The following is a 7,999-nucleotide window of genomic DNA, read 5'->3' as shown; positions in this document are numbered from 1 at the left end:
GTAATCCCTGAAAGATTTTCGCCGCTTAGCTTTCTGGATAAAATTCTGATGATTAATACTCCGATGAAAATCTAGGATAGCACCGCTTAATGCTTAACGAAATCTAATACCCCGTGGTGATTCCCGAGCAAAGTCCAACAACAAAATTACAGCAAATCGAGAACATGATTTGTATTCAGCAACAAATTGATATCACATTTTGATATGATTGGGGAGGGTGGCGTCCACAAGCTACGTAACGCTCTAGGTAGAAACGGGAGTACAGGTTAGTTGTGCTAGAAACCCGAACGGCCCATGCAAGAATTTCAGGATTTTCATACAAAAAAAACGGAGGGGGATGGGGTCAGAAAATTAAGATGTCAGCGTTACGTGTGTACTGCCTAGAGGAATTTTCGGTGGAGATCCTAGAAGATCATTCTGTAGAATTTCCTGCAGAAAGTCAGAAAGAGCAATATTTGATTTAACTTATAAAGGAATTCACGATGGAACCCACACGGAAATTTGCGGTGGAACTCCTAAAGTAATTACTGGAGAAACTTTCTAAGAAAGCAACTCATACAATATTTTCCGGTCGAATTCTAGAGGAAAAACCAGTGAAACTGTTTAAAAAAATATTTCGAATTCCTAAGGGAACTCCAGGGGGAACAGCTAGACCTCCTGTATGAATTTCCGTTGCAACTTAGTGTAGAATCCCCAGTGAAACCTTCAAAAGAATTCCTGGCGGAACTTCTACAGGAATTCAAGGTAGATCTTCTAGAGAGAATCCGTGGTGAAACTCCTGAAGAATTTCACTGAGGAACGCATAGAGAAATAACCTAAGGAATCCTAGGAGAAGTTTTCTTTGAAACTGCTAGAGGAATTCCTGGCGAAATTTTCAGTGTAACTCCGACAAAACTTCCCAGTGGAATTCTAACAAGATTTCCCGGTGGAAGTCGTGCCGGACTGCCCCGTAGAACTTCAAGAAATAATCGGTAAAACTCGTACAGAAATTCTCTTTGGAACTCCAAGAGAGATTCCTGCTCTAACTCCTAGGAAAATCTCCGGTGGAACTTCCTACAGGAATTCTCCGTAAAAGTCGTAGAATAGTTCCCAGTTGATCTTCTGGGAGAATTCACAGCGGATTTGCTGGCGGAATTCACGGTGGATCTCCTACAAGAATACGTACCTGGGTAGAAGTCCTACAGGTATTACCAAAGGATTTTCGGGAGAACTCTCCGGTGTAACTAGAAAATTTCTCCTAGAAACTTTGAGACTAATTCTCTGTAAAAATTCCACAAGAATTCCCGGAGGAACTCCAAGAGGAATTGCCAGTGGATCTCCTAGAGAAACAATTTGTGGAACTCTTAAAAATATATGAATTCCTGGAGAAATTCTCTTTGAAACTCCCAAGAGAATATCTAACGCAACTCATAGAGAAACTTCCAGTGGAACTGCTAGAGGATTTTCCTAAGGAAATCATAGAGGTATTCCCGTTCCCAAGTAACACACATGTCATATTATAGTTACGGCAGCGCAAGTTTTGGTTGTATAGAAGGGAATTTGACGTAATTTTAACATAATGTTGAAAAAACGTCAAAATAACTTTTATACAACCAAAGCTTGCGCTGCCGTTACTTATATGACATGTGTGTTGCTTGGGTTGGAACTTTGAGAAAAAATTCCCAGTAGAACTGGGAACTCCGAGAGGAATTTCCAGTGAAATTTCTAGAGAAATTCTCAGAGAAATTACTAGAGGAGCAACGGAGCAAAAACGGTACGAGCGCCGTGAGCGTACGATTTGCGAGCTAAAGAATATTTGATCTAATCGTAAGAGGAACGATGGGAAGTGCGTAGCGTGAAACGTATGTTTGCTTGTAGTCTTGTTTTGAAAATCGTTGTATCATTTCAAATTATCGCAATCTAGATTTTGGAGGCCGATCATACGTGGTAACTCTCTCTGTATGTAAGATAATTTCAATACTCTCGCTTATAAATCCGAAATAACGGTAAATTCTGGAAGTGTGAGAAACTAGATGTGTTTCATAATGACCTGTTTAAATTTGACGATGATGGTTTGTCAATTAACGGTTAATAACCATAACGGGGCTTCAGAGATTCTCAGGTGGGTATCGTGGAGGTTTTATGGGGGATTTCTGAGGCGTTTCAAAGCGTTTCAAGACAATTCGATGCGTTTCAGGACGTTCCTAAAACGTTTTGGGAGACTTTTAAGGTTCTCGAGTGAGTTTCACGGAGGTTTCTTTCAGAGGCGTTTCATAGCATTTCAAAGCGGTTCAAAGCGTTTACAGGGCGTTTCAGGAAGTTGCTGGGGGATTTGAGGAGGGTTCACATGGCTCACAGGTGAATTTCACGGAGGTTCCATAAGGGATTCAGATGTGTTTCTAAGCTATTCAAGGCATTTCAATGCGTTTCAGGGCACTTCAGGAGGTTTCAGATGCTTCAGAGACACTCATGTGAATTTCACGGAGTTTTTATGGAGGTTTGTGAGGCGCTGCAAAGTGTTTAAAAGCGTTTCAAGGCATTTCAGGGCGTTTTGGGAAATTTCCGGGAGCTTTAAGAGAGCTTCAGCAGATCACAGGTGAATTGACGTTTCAAATCGTTTGAAGGCGTTTCAATGCGTTTCAGGGCGCTTTAGGAGGTTTCAGAGGCGTCTTAGAGGCACTCATGGGAATTTCTTGGAAATTTCATGGGGTTTTAGGTGTTCCACAGTGTTTCAAAGCGTTTCAATGCGTTTCAGGGCGTTTCAGGAAGTTTCCGAGAGCTTTAAGAGACCTTCAGAGACTCTCAGGTGAATTCACGGAGGATTCATGGGGGTTTCAGAGGCATTTTAAAGCGTATTAAGGCATTTCAATGCGTTTCGGGGCGTTTCAGCTGATTCAATATGGCGTTTCAGCTGATTCAATATGGGTTTTAAGGGGCTTCAGAGACTTTCTGGTGAATTTCACGGACATTCATGGCGGACATTTAGAGGCATTGCAAAGCAGTTCAAGGCTTTTCAAACCGTTTCAATGCGTTTTAGGGCATTTCTGGAGGTTTCCGTGGAGTTTAAGGGGTCTTCAGACGTTTGCTGGAGAACTTCTCATAGGTTTACCCCTGGGAGTTTTCGGATGCCCCTATACAAGCATAGAACCTACACTTAATAGAACAGAGATGCCTGAGGCTATAATAGTATGAACCTCATTCATAATTCTCTTAGACACAATTAGTAGCTTTTCTATACTCAAGGAAGTTCTAGGAGATCCTCAAACTGACAATGAACTCACTACATGACAACACATAGTTACATGGGGCAGTGTAAGCATAAATTTCATTCATAATGCTCCAAAAGATTATTGATTACACTTGTAGAGCAGATGGCCTAAACTCAGGGGAGTTCTCGGATACTCTTAAACTTGTAACCCTTAAACATTCCGCAAATCTTAACTCTTTTTCGCAAACCAAATTTATCCCTAATCTTCAGTACCCCAACTGCTCTGAACATAATCAAATTGCATTAACGCAAGGAATTCATTGGTTTCTAGTTGAAACGGGTTAACTAACGAACTAACCATCCTTTCCTTTCGTGATGACCACAAGGACATGACTAGCACTGCTATAAATTTTACAAATGTTGAGGTCTTGAAATTTGTTCATTGGTAATAGTTATCCAAAGATCAATTCTATGACTCTCCGCAAAATGTCGATTGCTATGGACAAGCATAAAAATTTTGATGAAATTTCCGAAAAACAACAAGACAAGAAAATCCTAGCCAAACGACTATTTAACACAAAACTTTTGAGTGCTACTGTACTTTTTCGCCCCGCAGAGCCGTGCTCGGGATCCCAAAATATCGTCGTCAGTCAGTTGCTCGCCGTTGGACCAGTCGCGAACATCGCGGAACATCTTGCTCCCCCAGTGCAATCAACCGACCCTTGGATTACGGTTCTTTGCAGGTTCTTTCCAGCTCCGCAGCTGGAACGCGTTCTCTGTGGATCGTGATACATCCGAATAGTGTCAGTGTGTGAGCAGCTTTAGTGCGGATTTTCGACATCGATTCGAGGTTTCTGGAGAGCGCCAGAAACCATACTTTTCTTCCTCCGGACCCGGATTAGGTAATCCGAAAATAAATGTGCTTAGAAATTCGGGGGTTTTCACGCGTGAACGGAAGTTGAAAACGGTTCCAGAAGGTGACACCGAACGTGAAGCAGCTAAGGAACCGTTCTGAAGAAAAATCCACCAGTTTTCAGTGTTTTTCCCGAAAAATGACCATAACGAGAAGAAATGCCGTGCCCTGGGAAGAAAATTTTCATCTCGGGAAAAAAATGTACCCTTAGACCTGCGTGCAAAGCCGAGAGATCACACGCGATCGAGTTCTTCGGCGTGTATGAGTGCAAGGAAAAGCGACGCGCGCATCTTTCGACCCATGCGTACGCGCACGGTGACACGTGACGCGAGGCGCGAGTGTGAGAGTGAACCGCTAGGGTGGGTCATTGTTTGATGGAAAGAAATGAAGGCTTGGTCGTATCTAGTGAGATCGGAACTTTGATGTTTCGATGTTACCAGTAAAGAGCATCAACCTTGTACATAGGAATAACTTTAAATAATATAAAATAATTTCGAAACGTTCCGTCTTCTTCAAAAAGAAGTTCGGTCATTGCACCCGTGATGTTCATCTGGCCAACATGTCTCTGCATGTGAACCAAAATTCCTACCAGTATGTAAAGTCGTCTCTGTTACACTATTACACAAAGTTGTATACAGTATAGAGAGATCATTCTCTCAAAATGAATTTTGTTCGGGTGTTTCTTCAATATCAAGGGTGCTCTGGATAACGTGTTTTTCGATTCCTTACTAAAATCTGCACGTAGTCATGGTATATCCGTATATCCCCAATGATCTGGAATCATCAAATGCTCCAAAACTGACATTTCTTCTCGACACCACATCATGCAACGATTAGGAAATTGAGTGTTTGTGGATGCTCCCAAGGGGGAGTCTGCGCACATCAAGCTACTGGAATGAATTTCCATGAACTTGGATGTTCCATCATAGGCTAACAATGAACCTTGCTAGAACCTTTTTCTAAATAGTCATTAAGCTCAGTGTGAGCATCTTAAAATGCCTATAAGTTCTATTGAAAAGTTTATCAGAACTTTGTGAAACTTTGAAATGTATTTTGTTAAATGAAGCAATACTTTTAATAATTTGGAATGTGCTTTCCCTTATTCTGCAAGTTTTATACGACCACAAAACAGTTTGCCATTCTGACATTGACAAATCAACGATCACCCTGACCCACCCTAGTGAAAGAGTTCAAAGTGTGCGTTCAATAGCCGGGAAAATCAACCGCATTCGGGGCTGTGAAAAATCCTCTTCAACGACAGTGGCAGTGCCCGTCCGTTATGATGAGTGCTGTGTGAGAGTGGTATTACAAAAATATTCCCGATGGTGACCTAGCAGCAGCCCCAGCCAGCTGAGCAGGATCAACTCGAAATGTTCGATCGAAAACGGTGGCAAAGACGACGGGTTATGGTTGGTTCTGGTCGGTCATCTCAGTAGAACAGCGCAGAAGAGCGCACTTACTAAATTAACAACTAGTGGATGGCGGCGACCGGCATGAAGCGCGATTTTTCTCGAATCAGTGCTGTGGTGGAAAACAGAAGGGAGGGAAAAACTGTGAGACAAAAGAAGCAGAGCACTGTGAGTTAATTAGCCGGAGACGCGAGAGTTGAAAGCGGTTCGTTCGGTCAGTGGTTAAAAATATGATCGGCTGTTTTTTGAGAAGGAATTTTTAAATAACCAAGTTGGCCAGTGGTGGCGGTGTGCGTTACTGTGCGAGTGCTGTGCAAGGTTGCGAAATTACGGAAAAATTATTTGGCAGGGCAGAGCTTGGCAATATGGTTATTGCTGAAGAATGGATTATGCGGAAGCTGATGGATAAATCAAAATGATCCGCGGAATTTCAGGGGAGCCTATGCTTGGATCACTCGAAGGTAAGTTCAAAACTGTTAAGATGAGGATGCTCGAAGTATATCTAACATGAAACTATTTAAAAAAGTGGAATCTTTGAAGAAGTTTCTGCATAAAGTTTTGCTCTAGTTATTTCTGGAATTCTACTGGCAGTCCATTCAATAGTATTCATCAAAACTCTTAAAGAAATTTCATAGAGCTCGTTAACAAATTACTACAAGAATGAATTCAGGCATTCTATGCGGATTTTCTCTAATAACTTTTTAATGATTAATTTAGTTAATACCTAAAGGCTTACTCTTGATAATTCATTGAAAATTTCTCTCAAGAACTTCTTGTGAAAATTTCATTTAGCAATTCCTCCTGGAGTTCCTCCATGAATCTGCTCGAACATCTTTTGAATTTTCCAGAGATTCTACCAGGGTTTTTTTTAAGGAATTTTTCTGAAAAACATCACGGGATTTTAAAGGATGCCGGTTTGAAAATTCTCTAGGAGTTACTTGAGCAATTGCTCCAGAAGTTCTATTAATAATTCCTCCAAAATTTCTTTACAAACTCTTTTGATAATTATTCCAGGAGTTCCTTAAGGAATTCCTTCAAAAGTTTTTCCCGGAGTAATCTTAAGAAATCAATCCAGTAGATAATGCGTAGATACCCCAAAATTACTACGGGGTTTTCTCAAAACTTTCTGTTAGACTTTCTTTAGGCGTTCGTTCCAAAATTGCTGTAGAATTTACTACATAAATTTCTCTTACAATGCATTCAGGAATACCGCGAAAAGTAGCAATTCTTCCGGGAGATTCTACAAGAAACTCACAAAAAATTTCTTCAAGAATTTCTCTAAGAGCTTTTCTGTGAAATTTTTCGGTGGTTCAAAGTTTTTTTGTAAAGTTTACTCTTCTTCAAAAATTGAATCCGAAGTTCCTTCAGAAAACTTTATTTCTTTAAAAAAATATCGTGCAGCAACACCTTTGGAGTGTTTTTTTTTTTTTGCAAAAATTGCAAGAATATTTCTTAAAATAATTTCTGTAAAAAAACCCCTGAAGAAACATCTTGTTAACCACTCTTGAAATACTCCAGAAAATAATATAAAATCCTTCATTTAACGTTTTATTGGCTTTTGGGGTTCGAAATCATTTTTAAACTGTCAAATTTAAGTTTAAATTATTTAATAATGATTTTTTTTTGCAAGTTTCTTGAAAAAACATTTGGACACATTGTTCCTACAACACTCCTGAGAAAATGAAGGCTCAGTACTGTCATGGTAAAATAAGAGCTGGTTACTCCAACTTTTCAGATTGTTACCTCCCTCTATGCTGGTACGCTTTTATGAAAATTATTTCAATATTGCGCCAAATAAAAAATCATTCCATTCAATGAATCATTTATTCAGATTTTTTCTGGAACTATCGCAGATGGGACATGCTTGAAGGAGTTCCTTCCATGGTATCAGAAAGAATTCTTCTTAAGATTCTTCCGAGAATTCATTTAGAAAGTATTCCTTCCTACATACCTCTCTAGGAATTTCTCCACGGACATCGCCAGAAATTGGATTGGGAATCTTTCAGGATTTTCCGAACATTTCGGAAATTTTATGCAAAAAAGATATTTGCATGATTTTCTATAAAGGTTTGAGCGGTATTTCTCCAAATATTCCGCTTTTTTTCCTTTAGAATGCATTCCCATTCACGCATTTCTTTGAGATTCCTCCAGAGATTCTTACAAGAGTTCCTCCTCTAAATCTTTGAAATAGGTCTACGGGTTTCTCCAGAAATCCCTTCAGAAATTCCTCCTACGGTTCTTTCATGGATTCTTTGGGAAATTCCATCATTACCTCAGAAGTTCGTGCATGCATACCTCATGTTTCTTTTTCAAACATTTCTGAAAAAAATCCTCCAGGAACATAATCAGATTTTGTCCCGGTGTATTCTTTTGGGATTTCTCCACAAATTCTTCTTCAGTACTCCAGCTCTACCCAAAAATTCCATCAAAAATGCATTTTTTTTTTCAGTGCTTCTCTGAAGAATTCATCCAGGAAACATCCAGTGTTTT

At 39.9% G+C, this 7,999-nt stretch overlaps 1 long non-coding RNA gene across 1 annotated transcript in view; it reads left to right on the top strand.

The window, feature by feature from the left end:
• The first annotated feature begins 1,588 nt into the window (after positions 1-1,588).
• LOC134289635 (uncharacterized) overlaps positions 1,589-7,999 on the top strand; it is a 51,849-nt gene continuing 45,438 nt past the window's right edge. The window contains exon 1 of the long non-coding RNA XR_009998591.1: positions 1,589-4,089. This is a non-coding gene — a long non-coding RNA (uncharacterized LOC134289635). The remainder of the gene's footprint in view (positions 4,090-7,999) is intronic.

Source organism: Aedes albopictus, chromosome 3 (assembly GCF_035046485.1).
Source record: "Aedes albopictus strain Foshan chromosome 3, AalbF5, whole genome shotgun sequence".
Taxonomy (NCBI): domain Eukaryota; kingdom Metazoa; phylum Arthropoda; class Insecta; order Diptera; family Culicidae; genus Aedes; species Aedes albopictus.
The sequence above is the reverse complement of the archived record's forward strand: the minus strand, read 5'-3'. Positions and strand labels throughout refer to the sequence as shown.